At 47.8% G+C, this 18,714-nt stretch overlaps 1 pseudogene; it reads left to right on the forward strand.

Annotated features, from left to right (window-relative positions):
* On the forward strand, positions 1-360 carry LOC148094236 (histone chaperone ASF1B pseudogene; annotated as a pseudogene).
* The last annotated feature ends 18,354 nt before the right edge of the window (positions 361-18,714 follow it).

Genomic DNA, 18,714 nt, shown 5'->3' on the forward strand with positions numbered 1-18,714 from the left:
ATGGGCTCGGCCCCAGCCCCAGCCCCAGCCGGACAAGGGGACAGCCAAGACCTGGAGCGGAAGATGGTTTATGTTGGCTCAGCTGAGAGTGAGGCGTTTGATCAAATCCTAGCCTCGGTGCTGGTTGGCCCTGTCCCAGCCGGGAGACACATGTTCCTCTTTCAGCTCCAGCGGAACATCTTGGCCTCGAATCCCCGGGTGACTCGTTTCCACGTTAACTGGGACAACAACATGGACAGGCTGGAAGACATAGAGAACCAGGGCCCCACCCTCAGCTGCAGCCTCCCCATCAACTGTACCCCTGTCAAGGGCCTGGGGCTCCCTGGCCTCCTCCCTGAGAACTCCATGGACTGCATCTAACTGGGGAACTCCAGGCCCTACCTGAGCCCAGCTAGGACTATGGCTAGTCTCCCGACACATCTGGAGGGGCCAGTTGTGCCTCCTGGAGAGTCCTATGGGGGCCATCTGGAAGACTTTGGGGCCATCAACTACATTCAGGCCTGTCAAACTTGTCCCTGAGGAAAGATCAGGCCTCAGGTCTCCCAGCCTCAGCCCAGAAGGATTATCTCACCTTTATTGCCCAGGCCTATAAAAAGCAGGTACTTCAGTTCTTAATTCTAACTTGTGTCCTTTCTCTCCCACATATAGGCCATTGTGCTCCCATATAAGTACCATTGACCCAGAGCTCTTCCCACAGACCTCCCTGTCCTGCCTTGAGGCTTTCTTGGTCAGTGGTTCCAGCCCTGTTGGGCCAAAGGCTCTGTCATTCCTTTCCCTTCCCAAACATCTGAGTAGATCCACCCAGCTTTCTGGAGTCACAGGAATCTGGGATAGAAGGTGGACTCGGACACAGTTTCTGTCCTTTTCCCAGAATGTTTTTTAGGTCTTTTCAACCCAGCAATCCCTGGAAAACCCTGTTCCCAAAAGTGTGATCAGTGGGATGCTGAGGAACGATGGTTGACTCTCCTCTCAGTCACAACCACCTTCTTGTTACCTCCTACCTGGATCTGGATTTCCCTGGAGGCTGCCACTGTGTGGAGATGGCATGTTGTAGCAGCCTGCCGTGCTCTGTCCATCTGTGTCAGCATCGGGGCGCCTCTGCTGAGATTTCATGCTCTCAGAGACTACAGAGTGATTGTAGGCAGGGGAAACAGTAGGGACCCTGAAAACCTCCCTCCCCCTGCCATACTGTGCCACGTTCCCCATCCTTTCGCTGCTAAGTGGATGCTGTTGGTGATTACAGTTTGTATATTAAAGAGTTTTTATATTAAATACGTTTGGCTGATCTAAAAAAAAAAAAAAGTCAATTGCTTTTCTGTATACCAGCAATGAACTATTGGAATTTACAATTAAAAACACAATGACACCACTTAATTAGCACCAAAATGTATACTAGATCTATATGAGGAAAACTATAAAACTCGGATGGAAGAAACCAAAGATCTAGATAAATAGATAGTCCATGTTTATGGATAGGAAGAGTGAAATTGTCAAGATGTCAGTTCTTTATAACTTCATTTATAAATTCTGCAAAATCCCAGCAAGTTATTTTGCAGCTACTGACAAACTGTTTCTAAAGTTTATATGAAAAGGCAAAAGATCCTGAGCAGCCAACACACTACTGAAGGACAAAATTAGAAGATTGATACTACCTAAAAGTTGGTATGGTTCAGTGGTTGAGCATCAACCCATGAAGCAAGAGCTCACCGGTTCCATTCCTGGTCAGGGCACATGCCCGGGTTACGGGCTTGATCCCCAGTAGGGGGCGTGCAGGAGGCAGCTGATTGATGTTTCTATTTCTCTCTCCCTCTCCCTTCCTCTCTCACTAAAAAATCAATAAAAACATATTAAAAAAATAACTACAGTAGTCAAAGACAGTATGATATTAATGAAAGAATAGATAGATTAATAGAACAGAATAGAGATCCTAGAAGTAGACCCATGCATATATAATCAACAGATCTTTGAAAAACAGGAGCAACATCAATTCAATGGAGAAAGAAGCCTTTTTGAAATGGTTCTGTAACAACTAGACCTCCACATGCAAAAACAAATCACCTATCACAAAAAGTATCTCAAAAGAGATCATAATGTAAAATACCAAACTATAAAACTTCCAAACAATAAGAGAAAATATAAGTGATCTTGGGTTTGGCATTAAGTTTTTAGATATAGCACCAAAAGCACAATTCATGAAAGAAAAAACTGATAAACTACAATTTATTAAGATTGAAAACTTCTGCTCTTGAAGACACAAGAGAATAAAAGGACAAGCTACACACTGGGAGAACATACATGATAAAGGACTGGTATCCAAAATATATAAAGAATTCTTAAAACTCAACGATAATAAAACACCAAATTTAAAAATTGGCAAAGATCTTAATAGACTATCACCAAAGAAGATACACAGATGGCAAATAAGCAAATGAAAAGATGTCCAACATCATATTCCATCAAGAACTGCAAATTAAAACCAAAATTAGATACCATTACACATTTATTAGAATGACATGCAAAAAAATCGACAGTACCAATGCCCGTGAGGATGAAGAGCTGCAGGAACTGTGAGAATGCAGAATGCTACGACCACTTGGAAAGACAGCGTGGCAGTTTCTTACGAAGGCAAACAGCCTTACTGTAAGATCCAGGGCGTGTCCACACAAGACCCTGCACACAATGTTTTATAGCAGCTTTATTCATAATTGCCAAAAACTGGAAGTAATCAAGATGTACTTCAATAAGTGAATGGAAAACAAACTGAAACATCCTGACAATGGAATATTACTCACTCCTACCAAAAAAAAAGAGCTATCAGGTCACAAAAAGACATGAAAAAAACATAAATGTATTCCCCCCCCCCATAAATTTATATTGTATGTGAAAGAAGCCAGCCTGGAAATGCTACATACAGTTTGATTCCAATTATAAGAACTTCTGAAAAAGTCCAAACTTTAGAGACAGTAAAGCTGATGGGTGGTTGCCAGGAGTTGAGAACGGAGGGGGCTGGGGGAGTAATGGCTAGTGGAGCACAGGGCAGTGAAACTTGTTTGGTACGTAGTGATGGATACACGACACTGTGCATTTGTCAAAACCCATAGAAATGGACAACACAAATGGTGAACCCTTGATGTAAACTATTGACTGAAGGTTAACGTGGCAGTAAGCAGGCGGGCTAAATAGCCATCAGGCGGGTGAGTAAAGAAAAATTAAGTTTATTAAAAGAGGATGGGGCCATCCAAAGGGCTACACAGCACTGCGCCAAAGGGTACTGGGTCCACGATGGCAGCAAAATATACTTGGGACAGTGAGACAAGAAAGAGCATAGAAGCAGCAACAGGAGAGCCTAGGCCGGGCTGCTCTGGCTCCCTGAGAAGTCGGAGGAGAGAAGGGGCCTTGGGGACAGGCTCAGGGGGTAAGCCCGGGGCGAGCTGCCACTGCCCATTGCTGCCCTTTTGCTGCTTATCGGGGCCCGGAGCTGAATGAAATAGGACTGAGGCCTAGATGTTATGTTTAGGGAGGAAGGCTCAGGGGGTCTAAATCCCAGGAGCAGCGATATGCTGGGGGAGGATAGGTTACCCTGGGGACAAGGTTCTTGTTTTCCCAGTTTTGCCCCTTGCTAGGCGTCAGGGGCTTCCTGCGCTGGTGAGTTTCTGTACCTGGGTTTCTTTACCTGGCCCGCCTAACATTGACTTTAGTTCCTAATAATGTATCAGTATTAGTTCACCAAAAGTCTATTTTTCAAATGCACGAGGAAAATTCTCAAGAGACAACCCAAAATGTTCACATTGGTTATTAATATTTTTTCCCATTTCTTGTATTTTAATGTATATTCCAATTCTTTTTTTTTTAGTACATCAGGTATTGACTTACAAAATCAGACCAAAAATTAAGCCCTGAGTTCTAAAAACCTATAACAAAAAGCATAGACTTTAAAAAATCTGATTAAAGTTTCAGTATTTTTATGAACAAATAGGCCCAGATTTTCCCAATAGAATACCAAGGTAAAGGTTTGAATATTCTTACCCAGTTTTGAGGTGTTCCCACATCCCGCTGTAGCATTACCTGGAGAGGAGCCTTGCTCAGCTGTCACCTGCTGGCCAAGGCCCCTCGTTCAAACCCTGTGTGGGGCGCCTGTTTCTCCTAGTTCGGGGCCACAGACAAACCCTCCCTGAAGCGGGCCAAACTCCGCACATGCAGGAAATGCCTTGACGGTTCCTGGGTCGAAGCCAACCCCTGGCTAAAGTTCCCTGGCACTCAGTCTCGCCCGCTCACCTGTGATCCATCTGACTGACTTCAGGTTTCAGCAGCCTCACCTCTAATCCTAGGGGCCTGTCTCCCCTTAGCTTAAAATAAAGCACACCATCCGAAAGCACACCATCTGGTGCTGGTGCTTGCTTCTGACTCAAAACCAGCTCCCCTGCTAACAAAAAGCACTATTTGCCTCCTGACCGCTCTGCGCAACAAGGAAATCACTGAGCTCAGTGTGGTTTGAAATTCTCTGCAATACCACTTTCTATGCCCACATCCCATGAAGGTAAGCAGTGGTGGCTTTTCTTTTTTAAAATTTATCTTTATTGTTGAAAATATTACAGATGTCCCCTTTTTTCCCCATTGACTCCTTCCACCCCGCACCCACTCCTCACCCCAGGCCTTCATCACACCATTGTCTTTGTCCATGGGTTATGCATTTATGCCTATAAATTCTTTGGTTAATCTCTCCCCAACCACCCACCCCCACTTCCCTTCCCTCTGAGATTCATCAGTCTGTTCCATGCTTCTATGTCACTGAATCTATTTTGTTCATCAGTTTATTATGTTCTTTAGATTCCAGATTAAGTGAGATCATGTGATATTTGTCTTTCTCTGCCTGGCTTATTTCACTTAGCATAATATTCTCCAGGTCCATCCATAATGTACCAAATGGTATGAGATCTTTCTTCTTTACAGCTGTGTAGTATTCCATGGTGTAAATGCCCCACAGCTTTTTATCCACTCATCTACCGATGGGCACTTGGGCTGTTTCCAGATCTTAGCTATTGTAAACTGCGCTATGAACATAGGGGTGCATAAGTTCTTTCTGATTAGTGTTTCAGAATTCTTAGGATATAGTCCTAGAAGTGGGATCACTGGGTCAAAAGGCAGCTCCATTTTTAATTTTTTGAGGAACCTCCATACCGTTTTCCATAGTGGCTGCCCCAGTCTGCATTCCCACCAGCAGTGTACCAGGGTTCCCCTTTCTCCACACCCTCGCCAGCACATGTCATTTGTTGATTTGTTGATGGTGCCATTCTGACAGGTGTGAAGTGATACTTCATTGTGGCTTTAATTTGCATCTCTCTGGTGGTTAGCGATGTTAAGCATTTTTTCATATGTCTATTGGCCATCTGTATGTCCTCTTTGGAGAAGTGTCTATTCAGGTCTTTTACCCATTTTTTAATTGGATTGTTAGTTTTCCTCTTCTTGAGTTGTATGAGTTCTTTGTACACTTTGGAAATTTGCCTCTTATCAGATGCATCCTTGGCAAATAGGTTCTCTTATACTGTGAGGTTCCTTTGTATTTTGAGACTGATTTCTTTTGTTGTGCAGAAGCTTCTTAGTTTGATGTAGTCCCATTTGTTTATTTTTTCTTTTGTTTCTCTTGCCCTAAGAGATTTGTCAGTGTAAATTCCACTACATGAGATGTCTGTGACTATATTGACTATGTTTTCTTCTAGGATTTTTATGGTTTCACCACATACATTTAAGTCTTTTATCCATTTTGAATTTATTCTTGTGTATGGAGTAAGTTGGTGGTCTAGTTTCATTTTTTTGCATGTACCTGTCCAATTTTCCCAACACCATTTATCAGAGACTATCTTTATTCCATTGTATGCTCTTATCTCCTTTGTCAAATTTTAACTGACCATAATTGCATGGGTCTATTTCTGAGGTCTCGTTCTATTCCATTGATCTAGATGTCTGTTGTTGTACCAATACCAGGCTGTTTTGATTACAATGGCTTTTAGTATAGTTTGATACCTGGTAAAGTGATCCCTCCAACTCTGTTCTTCTTTCTCAAGATTGCTGCAGCTATTTGAAGTCTTTTTTGGTTCCATATAAATTTTTGGAATATTTGTTCTAGCTCTGTGAAATATGCTGTTGGTATTTTAATAGGAATTGCATTGAATCTATAGATTACTTTGGGTAGTATGGACATTTTAATGACATTAATTCTTCTAATTCATGAGCATGGTATATTTTTCCACTTCTTGATATCTTCCTCTATTTATTTTTTCAGTGTCCTGTAGTTTTTCCAAGTACAGGTCTTTTGTATCCTTGGTTAAGTTTATTCCTAGGTATCTTATTTTTTTAGTTGGAATGGTAAATGGTATTTTTTTTTTTTAGTTTCTCTTTCCGAGAGTTCATTGTATAAAAATGCTGTCGATTTTCAGATGTTAATTTTGTATCCAGCTACCTTACCGAATTCATTTATCAAATCTAGTAGTACTTCGGTGGAGTCTTTAGGGTTTTCTATGTACAATATCATGTCATCTGCAAACAATGACAGTTTTACTTCCTCATTTCCAATTTGGATACCTTTTATGTTTTCTTGTCTGGTGGCTATGGCAAGGACTTCCAGTACTATGTTGAATAAGAGTGGTGAAAGTGGACATCCCTGTCTTGTTCCTGTTTTTAAGGGAAATGGTTTTAGTTTTTGACCATTGAGTATGATGTTGGCTGTAGATGTGTCGTATATGGCCTTTATTATGTTGAGGTATGATCCCTCTATTCCCACTTTGCTGAAAGTTTTTATCAAAAATGGGTTCTGGATTTTGTCGAATGCTTTTTCTGAGTAGTGGAGACTTTTAAACTAAAATGTGCTAGGTTAGCAGTTCTTAGCCAGGGTTTCACATCAGAACCACCAAGGAACTTTTTTTGAAGTATGCAAACCGGGTACCCACCCTTAATCTATCAAATCAGAGGCTCCCAGGATGCTGCTCTGGGCAGGTGCATTTTGAGGGCGCTGTCGTCAATCTGGTGTTGGCTGCTGGTTAGGAAACAGCGTAAGGGAACTAACTGCAGGTGGCATGATCATAGTCAAGTGTATCTGGGGCTCATCCCACCTCTACTCTTTTGGTCGGTGGAAGGCGGACCATTGTGCTGAGGAATTAAGCAGGTTTTTAGGAAGTGACCTCTGTGCATTAAGTTCATGTCATCTGCACCTTTGCTGACCTCATCCTTGACTCCTAAACCAGTCAAGGAAACAAAAAATGCAAATGTCTAACAATAATTAACCCCTCCCAGCAGCCCAGCTTGTAGCAACCTCTTCCTGGGGTTCCTCTTACAAGGGCTCAAGGCAAATCCCCCAGGGCTTTCTGCAGACCCCTCTCAGCAAGAGGCCTCTCCCGGAGGCAGAGGGCCATAGAAGGAATCCAGGGAGGAGAAGGGAACAGGCTGTTGTCCCAGAAGGCAAGTGGTGTTGCAGAAACTTTGTTGATGCGATTGGTGTCCCTTTTGAGCAGTTACCACAAGAAGACTGTCTGCATCCTTCACATTGAAAGCAACACCCGACCTTATTGCAGGAGGTGAAGTTAACCACAAAGTTAACCCCGCTGCCTAAGTTTTAGCAAGAGTAGCAGTGACTGAGCCCCCACTGGGACTGGAATGACGAGGAGAAGCAGCAGAACAGGAAAGACCTGGTTTCTCTGAGCAGAGTAGGAATGAACTGGGGGGAGCCCCAGTTAGCAGCCTCGGAGTGCCTGGCCCAGCCGGGGTTTTCCTGGGAGAGAGGCCAAGACCTGGTTATCAGCTGGATCTAGCTGTCTAGTTGATAACTACCATCAGGGCCATGTTTGCCCGCCTCGGGAAACTGGGGCCACGCTGCCTGGGCAGCCTCCAAGGGCCTGGTGAGCACATGTTTCAGGGAGCTTATATAAGTTCTCACTAGGAGGGAAGGCAAAAAAAGCTTCTGTACAGGTGGCCATGCTGGCATTTCTTGAGTGATGGTGGACACAACCTGGGACAAAATCACCTTCTCAAAAAATGTAGCTCATTGATCCTAATAGAATGGCTGCAGAGATTCACCATTGCAGGGTGACCTGGAGGAGGCCTCTGGCTTCTCTGTGCCTCTGCGTCCAGCAGCCACCTAAAAAGATGTGCTTCAAGAGGGACCCAGCGAGTGTTGTGCAGGGGCCATGCTGTTGCACTATCTCCTGTCATTGTAGGAAATGTTCTCTTAGTTCTTTTGATTGACCAGCAATATTTTTGAGCCCCTCCTGCAAGTGGGACCCTGCTTTTGGGTGTGAAGACACAGTAATAAACAAGGCAACACAGGCTAGTTCTCTCCAGGGACTGAGAATTTGGGCCCTTGCATCTCTTGCCGAGTATCTCCTCCAAGTGCCCTGTCACTGAGGCATCTGTGACATCTTCACATCCTGTCTGTGTCCAGCAGGGTGGGGAGTTGCCTCTTTGTAGGAGCAGACTGGTCATGAAGGCATCATACAGAACCAGCCTCCGGGCCTCCTTCCTGATGGGCTCCATTGGAAGCACCCCCAGGGAGGAGCAGTGCCTGTCCATGATTGGTGAGAAGGTGCCTCTAACAACTTCAACCTGTAATAGGCATAGTACACTCCTGTCCTGCCACAAACTATGTGGGATCCCTTCTAAGGATTTTCTTTTTCCCCCTCTATGTTCTTAAAAAAAAAAAGTTGTAAAACAGGGTATTATGCAGATTCTTCTAAAGCAGGGAGGGCTGTAGGTGCTCACAGTTGACTTCACATTTCTGAAAAACCCCAGTTCCAGGCCTCCCTTTTACAAAGTGGGGGAAACTGATGGCCTTGGAGGGAGAGGCTTTCCATGGAGGGGGATAAATGGTCACATGAACCCCTATCCAGGTACCTGGCATCAGACAACACAGCAAAACTGGGCGTGGGGAGGATCCCACTGAAAAAGTCATGGCCAACAACTCCTGATGACTATACCCAGCACCAAATCCCAGCCCTACATTTGCTCCAATTCACTGGGACTTCAGGTGACCCAGGGGACAGAGGCATTGACTAGGGAGGTGGAAAGGGGCATTTGCAATCCCAGGCTTCCATCTACTAGACTCCAGTGCTAAGGACTTCAATTCTCCTGCAGAGCCGCACTGAATTTTTTACAGCCTCAGTTTTCTCTGTATAAAATGATATAATCATAAGCTCCATCTCAAAGGGGTGCTATGAGAATTAAATGACAATGCATTTAACGGTTGTAAAGAACAGTATTCTCTGTCAACAGTATGATGTAGCTTTCCAGAATGGCTCTTAAATGTTTTAAACTTTATAAAGGAAAATGTGATTTCCTGAGAACATTTTCACCCAAGTAGTGGGGTCAGCAAGGCAGAAGCCAGCCTATAGTTAAAAAGCCGCCCCCCGGCCCAGACAGGGCTGAGCCGCTCTGGCCCTGTGTAGCCAGCACGAGGCTGGCAGTTCAGCCAGGGAGCCAACTTCCCACTTCTTTCTAGGTGAAAATGTTCCTTCCTGACCCCTCTGTCACTCACTTGCTCATGACACTCACAGGCCTCAGCTTTTCCCCACAGGGGTCCCTGGCCTTTAGGGCAATTCCTGCCCTGGCTGGAACCTCTCTTCCTGGAGAAGCTCACAAGATGGCCTCAGGAAGTAGGCTGCTTCCAACCCTCCCAGAAACCAAAACAGTCTCCTGGAGCTCTGAGGGGAACCTGGGCTCACATCGGCTCCCACTCCCCTCCCTTCCCAGGACCTGCAGAGTCCTCAAGAGCCCTGGTGGTCCTGGTTCAGCTGGACCCTAGCACAGAACTGTAAGGCCCCTGGCCTGCCTTCCCAGGGTCTCCTCACCCTGGTGTCCTGGGGATGGGGTGGAGCAGATGGAGGGAGGCCAGAGGGCCTGCGCCTCTCCCAGGGAGTGTGTGAGTCAAGGCCAGCAGGGAGGGAGGGGCAGAGGTGGAGGAGCTGTAGGAGGAAGAAGAGAGAGGAGGAGGAGGGATGGGAAAATCCTGTGCTGCCAAGCTCCTCTGTGTAGCCCAGGGCCAAGCCAGGGGTCCCTGAAGTGAGACAGCCCCTACCAAATATCCAGGGCTCTTCCACCTTCTCTTCATATCCTTGTTGAAAGAGTAGCCTCTTTAAGTCTATTTGTACAGGAGGAATTTTGCAACCTCCCAATGGCTTTTGTCACCTACAGGTCAGCTAATCAAATAGCTTGCTTATCAGGTGATTGGGGCCAGGAAGATTGCAGACCTTGGGATGGGGAAAGCCTATCTTGCATGACTTCCTTTCTTCCTCCCTCTGGCTGGGCCCCACAGGGGTGGGGAAGCCTTCCTGGGCCTGGCACCCAGGCAGCTGGGCTCCCAGCCAAGTGTCCAGAGGACACTCTTGACACCTGGATCTTCTCACCTTCCTGGGGCATGGGGAGCATGAGGCTTCTGTTCTGCAGACTAACTGAATGGAAAACACCTACATTTCCAGGGCCTCAAAACAACCTGCTCTAGCCTGGATTTCTGGGAGAAACTGAGGAAGAACATTGGTCGGTGCATTTCTATCTTGCTTTGTGCTGCCTCAGTCATGTTGGCCTGCCGGGGGGCTCTTGCCAACCATGAATGTGCCAGTACACAGCAGGGGCCCGTGGACATTCCTCCTCAAGGCCCCAGGCCCAGCAAAGTACTATGTTCAACAGTATTGACTGAACCTTAGAATGTCTGCATCTGAGCTTAAATAGTGACTTAAATTTAAATCTTGGTATGCTTGTGGAATGCTGCTTAATTTGATTAAACTACATGCCCCCCCCCCTTTCTTTTTCCAGATTCTTGGCCTATTTTGGAGCGTTGTTGGACCTTCACTAAATGCAGAAAGCAGGTGTGTCTGCTCTCATTTCCTAATGGCCCCCCCATCCCCACCCAACACACCCACTAACCCATAGTCAGGCTGGTTCCCAAGTGGCAGAAACAAAGAGAAAGGTCAGAGACCAGGTCACTATTCCCCTCCCTTTGAAGTTATTCAGCTGCTGTGGCCTCTCCAGTGTCTGTCCCACCAGGCCCAGAGGTTGGCCCTTCCGCAGTGCAGTCGGCCTGCGTGGAGCCCACCTCAGGTGCAGCCTCAGGTGCAGCCTCAGGTGCAGCCTCAGGTGCAGCAGTGCTGTAGGAATTTTCCATCTTGCTCTACAGCCTAGTTGGCTCCTCCTTAGATCATCATCATCCTGCCAATGACACAGGCCTGGGTTGAGCAAGTTTTCATGCAGGACATCACAGGTGCTGGAGGCAGTGCTGGGCCTGCTGGGGTCCTGGCTCCCTCTCTGCAGCTCAGAAGGGTGTTGGAAGGGTTCAGGGCCCCAGGTATCCCTCAGGCCCAGGCCGAGTTCTCCTGCAGCCTGCACCTTCTGCCTCTGCCCAGGCCTGTTTTCTCCTGGTCTCCTGTTTCCTTGCCTTTCCATCTGGGCATCTCCCAGCTCTTCCAAAAAACCCCTCAAGGAAATTTGCTTGTTGCCATGAAATAATGCAAATGTGTTTCTGGGGCTGCCCAGACAACAGCAGTCTTTGTCTCCTGGAGACCTGCAGAGGGAGGGCCAGGCAGTCCTGTGCCTATCAGTGCCCCCTCTCCAGGTACCCACCTTAGAGGACAAACACCTTTTAAGCCCCATAGACCTGGGTAGTGACAAATGCAGGGACACAAAGGAGGGCTGCAAATAAGTCCTCGCTGTGTGGCTGTTTAGGGGCCGAGCCTGGCATATACCCCTCTGTCATAGCAGCCTGAGGCAAGGGGCTTGTGACCAGAGAAAGGTCAACAGCAGCATCTAGCTGGCTGCACCCTGCTGTGCACCCCTCCCCCCAGTGGCATGGGGCAGGAGGTAGGGGTGATGGTGAGACCTGGCAGGTGGGCCCAAGGACTGCCATTTCCAGTGTGGGGGGGTAGGACTGCATAAACAGCCACCAGGCAGAATGGATTGACACCCAGACCCTCTCAGTTACGCGTTCCCTGCAGCTCTTCCTACACCTCTCCTCACCATCGCCTGTGGTCCCTGGGCTGAGGGTCTGATGGGAATGTTACTTGACCCCTGCTGACCTCCTCTCTTGCTGCTGCCACCTCCATGACAGGGCCACTATTGCTCAGTAGAGGAATGGAATCCCAGGGGCTCTCACTCCTAATGAAGGAGAGGTGACAGGGACACTCATGACCATCCACTAAGTACCAGGCCCTTGGATTGGTGCTTAAAATAAACACTGCCTCTGTTGACTCAGTAGCAATCCTATGAGGTAAATGTTTTCACGTCAATTGACAGATGGAATTCTGAGGCTCAGAGAGGTTAGTGACTTGTCCGAGGTCGCACAGGTGGTAGGTGGTGATTCAAAGCCAGGTCTTTTTGGAGTTCAGTGGCCATGGAGTCTTTCCAAGTTAAAGGGCTGCTGCGAAACTGAACACACAGGTCTCGGCTTGTGAAATCTGACACAGTTCATCCACAGTCTCACTCGACTACAAACTCCAAGTCTCATAGTGTTTCCACACCTATAAAAGGGAGCCCAGAGACTCTGAGGCCCCCTATGGATGACATAGGTATTTGAATCCAGCTCTGCTTTCTGGATTGACCTGAGACTGACTGGTAGGAACCAGCAATGACAGGTAAAAATAATAGACCAGGCAAAGGTTTCCTCTTTCCACACTGAGCCCTCCAAATCAGGGTGAATACCAAACAAGAGATCTCAGACCTAATAAGAAGCAAGCCAAAGTAACTTTGCCTCATGATTTCAAAGCAGAATTTGCCTCATGATGGATGGTATTATTTAGCTAAGTTTAGTCATCTGACCAGCTCTGTGGATCTCACCAGCCAGAAGAAGCCAAGAAGGGGTTTAGGGCTCAGGGGCTGAGCCTGTGGGCCCGTCTCAGACTCAGACAGGGCAGCCTCTCCTCACCAACATGGCAGCTCTTGTAGGATGAAAGGCCCCAGGTCAGAACTAGGACTGGGGCTGGAAAGGGGAGGGCAAAATCTCTTCCCCCTGTTAGACAGGACAAGGGTCTCAAGATCTAGGGCATTCTTACTAAATGCTATTCTTGCTCAATATTAAAATAGAGCACAGTGTTTTGAAGAACAGCTATAAACAGAATGAGCTGGACAGGAGCCCAACCCAACAAGTGTAGCCAACTGAAATCAACATGTAATTGACCAAATAGTCTGTATAAGCAGTGACTAGGTCTCCCTTCTGGGAGGCAGAGCTTTGGATAGGAATCCCCTGCCTCCTTTACTTGCTGTAAGTAAACAAAACTACCTTGCAACAATCACCTCTTGTTTTTGAATAGAGCACCCCAAGTGGGGACCCCTTGAATTCAGTAACACTCCCACAAAGGATATTGAAATACTGGTGCAATTTAGTAAGTCCCACTATAGGCCTCATGCTGCTCAGCAAGGGCCTTGGGGCAGCCCCACAGATGGTCACCCCCACACCATTCCCGGGCTGCAATTCAGCATCAAGGAGACAGCAAGCGACAAGTGAATACTAATCTTGTTTGAGGCCTGAAAGATTATGCAATGAGGTCCATCTGCCCACAGACAAGCACTACATACCTCTGCTCAGCTGGCCTCTGACCCTGGAGAGAAGCAGCTGGTTGAGAGTACCATCCTTGACCTCCCTGAGGTCCCCTTTGGGCCTCTGCAACCCCTTCTGACCTTCCTCACCACTCAGGATGCTGACCCTTACAAATATGTCTGTAGCCTAACAGCTGTCGGAATAGGCAGGGAAGTTACACCTTGATGCCTCCAGGTTCTTAGCAGTTGTGAACTCTCTGTTGCCTGTTGGTTTGAAGCCTTCCTTCTGGAATGTTCACTTTTGTCCACTGACAACATCACCATCAAGTGTGACTTCTCAGAAGCCAAGGACTTACATGTAAGCAAAATGCATTTCAGCCTTGGATTCCCAGACCCGAAGCTACCACAAATCTCATGTTTGATTTGTTCAGGCCGTTTTTCCGGTGGAAAAACCATTACTGAGAATATGGGGGAAGGGCTCTCAGACTCTAGTGTAGCCTTTGTTTGTCTGTTGGAGCACTGGTGGAGCAGGTGGGGATGCCAGTGGGAGGAAGACCCCCTTCTGAGACCTGAAGGCAGAGTGGGGGGACTGATATGAACCAAAGGAAAAGTCCTGGGATCTCCAGAGCCACCACGCCCCACAGTGAGCCACCAGTTCTCAGCCTCCCTGGTGGCTTCTGTCCCACACAGGCCAAATTTCCAGAGCTCTGGACCCACTGGCTGCCTGTATCAGAATTGCTTGGGTTCTTGCACATTCCTGGGTCCCACCCTACACATTCTGGTCCCAGAGGAGAAGAAGAAGGACAGGGAGTCTCCATGCTAACAGGCTCCTAAACCCCCAAGTAACTCTTATACCCTCAGCCTTGAGAACCACTGCCCTGCATGCTCAGATCAGACCCAGACGAGGGGAGGGGGGCAAAGAGCCTGTTTCCTCTTCCCCAGCCAGCTCCCCCACTCCTGAATTTCTATGTGAATGACCAGTCAGTCAGCAGGGGCAACATTTCTCAGTATCCTCACGTTCTTTGCAGAGCAATGTGTGGCCGGGCCTGAGGAGAAGCAATCTGTCCTCCCAGGGCCCACTCCAGGGCCCTCCTTCCTCACAACCCTGCCTGGACCTTGCCCTGCAGGACTCTGGCCAGGTTGACAGCATGGGAAAATCCCATGGGAACCTGGGCCCCGCGGAGGTGGTGGAGTGGGAGGTGATGCGGAGGACTGGGAATGAGTCCTTCCCCGGGGTGCTATCTGACCCACCAGGGAGAGGCCTTAGGCTTCTCTCCTCAGGATGCCCACTGCACCCCATTCCAAAGCACCCACCACTCCTGTCCCCTCCTCTGCACCTCTGTGCTGGGCAGACCTCCCCCTCGTCAGCCTGCAAATTTGGATTCATCTTTCAAAGAGGATCTCTGCTCCCTCACCCTCTCTATGAATCCTTCCTGCCAGCTGACAGAGGACTGATCTCTCCCTCCTGTGGCTCCTGAGAGGTGGCAGGTCCCTCACATCCGTGGTCACGTCCCTCACGTCAAGGGAACGAAAAGCCTCCCTGCAGGCCCTCTCCTGGTGAGCCACTGCAGCTCAGAGGAGGTGTGCAGGGAAGTCAGTGCTTCTTAATTTGGTTCTGTGGTCTGGACGGAATTCAAGGATTGTTTCTCCACTGACAATGGTTTTGGTGGGGTTTTTTATTATCTTATTTCAGAAGTGAAGCAAGATCAGCTCAGGCACACCTCCAGCACTTTAAGTGGGCCCATTACTCTACTTTGGCATGTTGCCTCCCCACGCTGATTACTATTTGCAATTCTGTTTGTCTGTTTTCATGGGGTTTGCTCTGTCTGCCCACTAGAACGTGAGCGGGGACATGGTGCACTTGCTTCCCTACTGAATATTCAGATACAGTGCTGGTGACACCCATGAGGTGTTTAAGGAATATTTATTGACTAAGTGAATATGTCTTCGAGATTAGTTTTTGTAAATCTAAACATTCTTGTGAGTTATGTAAGGATAGGTATAAAATCGAACCACGGTACTCATTTCACAGGCAATTCACCCTCACAGTCTATATTTTTCTGATCAAATGCAGGTATCTTACCAACTTCTGACCTCAGTTTCCACAGGCTCATGCTGCATTCTGATTCTGTGAGACTCAAGCCACTCAGGATGAAATTTAATTGGTTTCGAGGTGGCCCTGCTGCAGTGGCAGAAATCAGTACACAGTCAGGGAAGGACAGGAAGCAAACAGCCTGGGGAGGAGGAAAGGGGTCTGGGCTTTCTCAGCCAGGGCCCTTGGGGTACTGCTCTGCAAACCTGCTGGTCACCTCCATGATGTGCCAGGTCCTGAACGTGTTCCATCCTCTAGGAAGAGCAGCCCAGGCCAGCAGCTACTCCAATGCACAGGGCTCATTTCTCAATAGCAATGCCCTCTGACTCCAGCCTGGTGGGCATCCGTCATTGGCTTGCACAGGGCCTTTGTGTGGTTTGGAAAAGGTGACCCACTGTCCAGATGAACACAGCCCAGCACGAGCTGGGTTAGCCCCCACTCACACCTCAGCCCACACCTGCACAGCTGTACACAGCAGCTCTGACCTCAGGAAAGTCCCCAAGATTTGTAGGAAAAGGAAAGGCACACACAGTACATTCTCCAGCAGACCCTTTCTCTGGGTCTTCCCCAAGTATTCCATCCCATTCTGGCTCCACCACATCCCAGCTGGAAGAACCCTGGGCCACTCCGCCCTCGGTAGGGCCTTGGACCCTGGACCCTGGAAGCAAGGGGCTGGACCTGCCCCATGTCTAAGGATTCTAAGTCAAGCTCCTAGTTGGAGCGAGCGATTGGCCAGGCTGCCCAACCTGGCTCCCCTTCAAGCCCTGGCTCAGGCTCCTGCCAGCACCTCCCTGCCCTCTGTCCCCACACCTCTCCGCAGTGTTTACCACAAAGACAGAGGCAAGCTGGGAAACTCCCCAGCCGCCCGCGGCCAGCCCAGGGTAATCAGGCCTGCCGCTCCCACAGAGGCAGCGCTGCTTGCCAAGCCCCTGCCTTCCGCGGCTCATTGGCAGCGCCTCAGGGCAGGCGAGCCTCCCAGCCTCCTCCACTCAGGGAAAAGCAGGAGCTGAAAACAGCAGAGAACAGAGCCAAGATGGGGAGGCCAGGGCTCAGGGCTGGGTCCTGGAGCTCCGTGGAGGCCTTGGAGTGGCCATCTCCCGAAATTCACCTCCTGGTGCCTTGCCTCAGCCATTTCCGGCCCCCTGGAGGGGTTGGGGGAGGGAGATGCGCCTCTGGGCACCTCCAGCCAGCAGCGGCCCTTGCTGGCCTGTGGGGGATTTCCACAACAGAAGCCTCCTGGGCTGCCGGGGGCTGGCCACAGAGGCCTTAGCTGACCCCAGTGATATTTCAAGTGTTTTGCTTTTGAGGAACCTGCTGCCCAGGACTTCCAGGGCCTCCCCTGGCCCATGAGTGTCTCAAGGCCTCCACTGGCCACCGTCCCATTCCCCACTCCCCAGCTCCTGCCCACTTGCTGTTGCTGGTCCTGGGCTCCCAAAGCAGAGGAGTGATTCCAGGCTCTGCTGAAACTCTGGTGGATGAACAGAGCCCGGGTTACTCTGAGGCCTAAACCTCCAGCAACAGCCCGTCACTCCTGGCAATGACCCATAATTTCCAAAGGCCCCAAATGCACAACATCTCACTTGTCCCCAAGGACCCTACCCCACTTAGAGAAATGACCCATAGCTTGTCACTTCAGGGACTATGCAGAAGAGAACAGGAGCAAACCCTTCTCACTCTAGGGGCAGCTGGGGACGTCACCAGGTCTATCTTGGTTGGTTTTCTTTCTCACACAGCCAGAGCACCAACCCACCCAGGCTGAACTTTCTTTTTTTTTAAGGATTCATAAGCTTGGGGCCACCCTTTCTGGGCCTCACTGCTCTTTTTAAGTTTAATTTTTTTTTATTCCCATTCCCCAGTCCTTCCACTTTGGCAATCATCAGCTTCTTCTCTATATCTGTGGGTATGTTTCTATTTTGTTTTGTTTTTTTAAGGTTCCACATGTGAGCCTGGCCAGGCGTGGCTCAGCGGTTGAGCATCGACCGAGGATCCAGGAGATTGCGGTTCGATTCCCAGTCAGGGCACATGCCCAGGTTGTGGGCTCCATCCCCAGTTGAGGGCATGCAGGAGGCAGCTGATCAATGATGGCTCTCTCATCACTGATGTTTCTATCTCTCTCTCCCTCTCCCTTCCTCTCTCTTCAAAGATATATTTGAAAAAAAATTTAAAAAATTCCATGCGTGAGTGAAATCATATGGTATTTGTCTTTCTTTGACTTATTTCACTTAGCATAATGCACTCTAGGTGTATCCATGTTGCCACAAATGGCAAGATTTTATTCTTTTTTATTGCTGAATAATATTCCATTACATATAAGTTCCACACCTTCCTTTTTTCCAGTCTTTCTTAAAATTTGAAATGTATTGTTTTTATTGTTCATTACAAAAAAAATCCACAATCTCCAGCTATATGGTAAGTCACTTTTAAAATCCAAACAACTTTGTTGTAATATTTTATTTTTATTTTTATTTTTTTAAATCCTCACCCGAGGATATCTTTTCCATTGCTTTTCAGAGAGAGTGGATGAGAGGGAGAGGAATATCGATGTGAGAGAGAGACACATGGATTGATTGTCTCCCAAATGTGCCCTGACCAGGGCTGGGGATCCAGCCTGCAACCCAGGTACATGCCTTTGACCAGAACTGAACCCCAGACCCTTCAATCTTCAGGCTGATGCTCTAACCAGTGAGCAAAACCAGCTAGGGCTATAATATTTTATTTGAAAGGGTAATTTGGCAATAGTTATCAGGAAAGTTGAATACAATAACGAAGTATATAGGCAGCAGATACTAAAGAAATCCTATATGATTTACACAGCTGTTCGAGCAAAAACAAGAAAACTCGTTCAGTTTCTGTGAACTATATATGAAAAGGAAAACACAAAAGGCCCTTCTATCTCAAATTAATCAGGTTTTGAATGGCATATTTTCAACATAAAGACAAAAAAACACATCTCATTCTAAAACATCTCTTTTTAGTCCATATGTACTTTAAATAATCTTGTTGTATTAAGTTTTGCTACAACTTTCCATGTTCAAAGTAAATCTACCCTGGTGCAGTGTTCTAAGAAGTCAATAGCAGAGCAGTAGGAGCATCATATAGTCGTTTCACTGCTATTT

This window comes from Miniopterus natalensis, chromosome 1 (assembly GCF_054644295.1).
Source record: "Miniopterus natalensis isolate mMinNat1 chromosome 1, mMinNat1.hap1, whole genome shotgun sequence".
Classification (NCBI taxonomy): Eukaryota; Metazoa; Chordata; class Mammalia; order Chiroptera; family Miniopteridae; genus Miniopterus; species Miniopterus natalensis.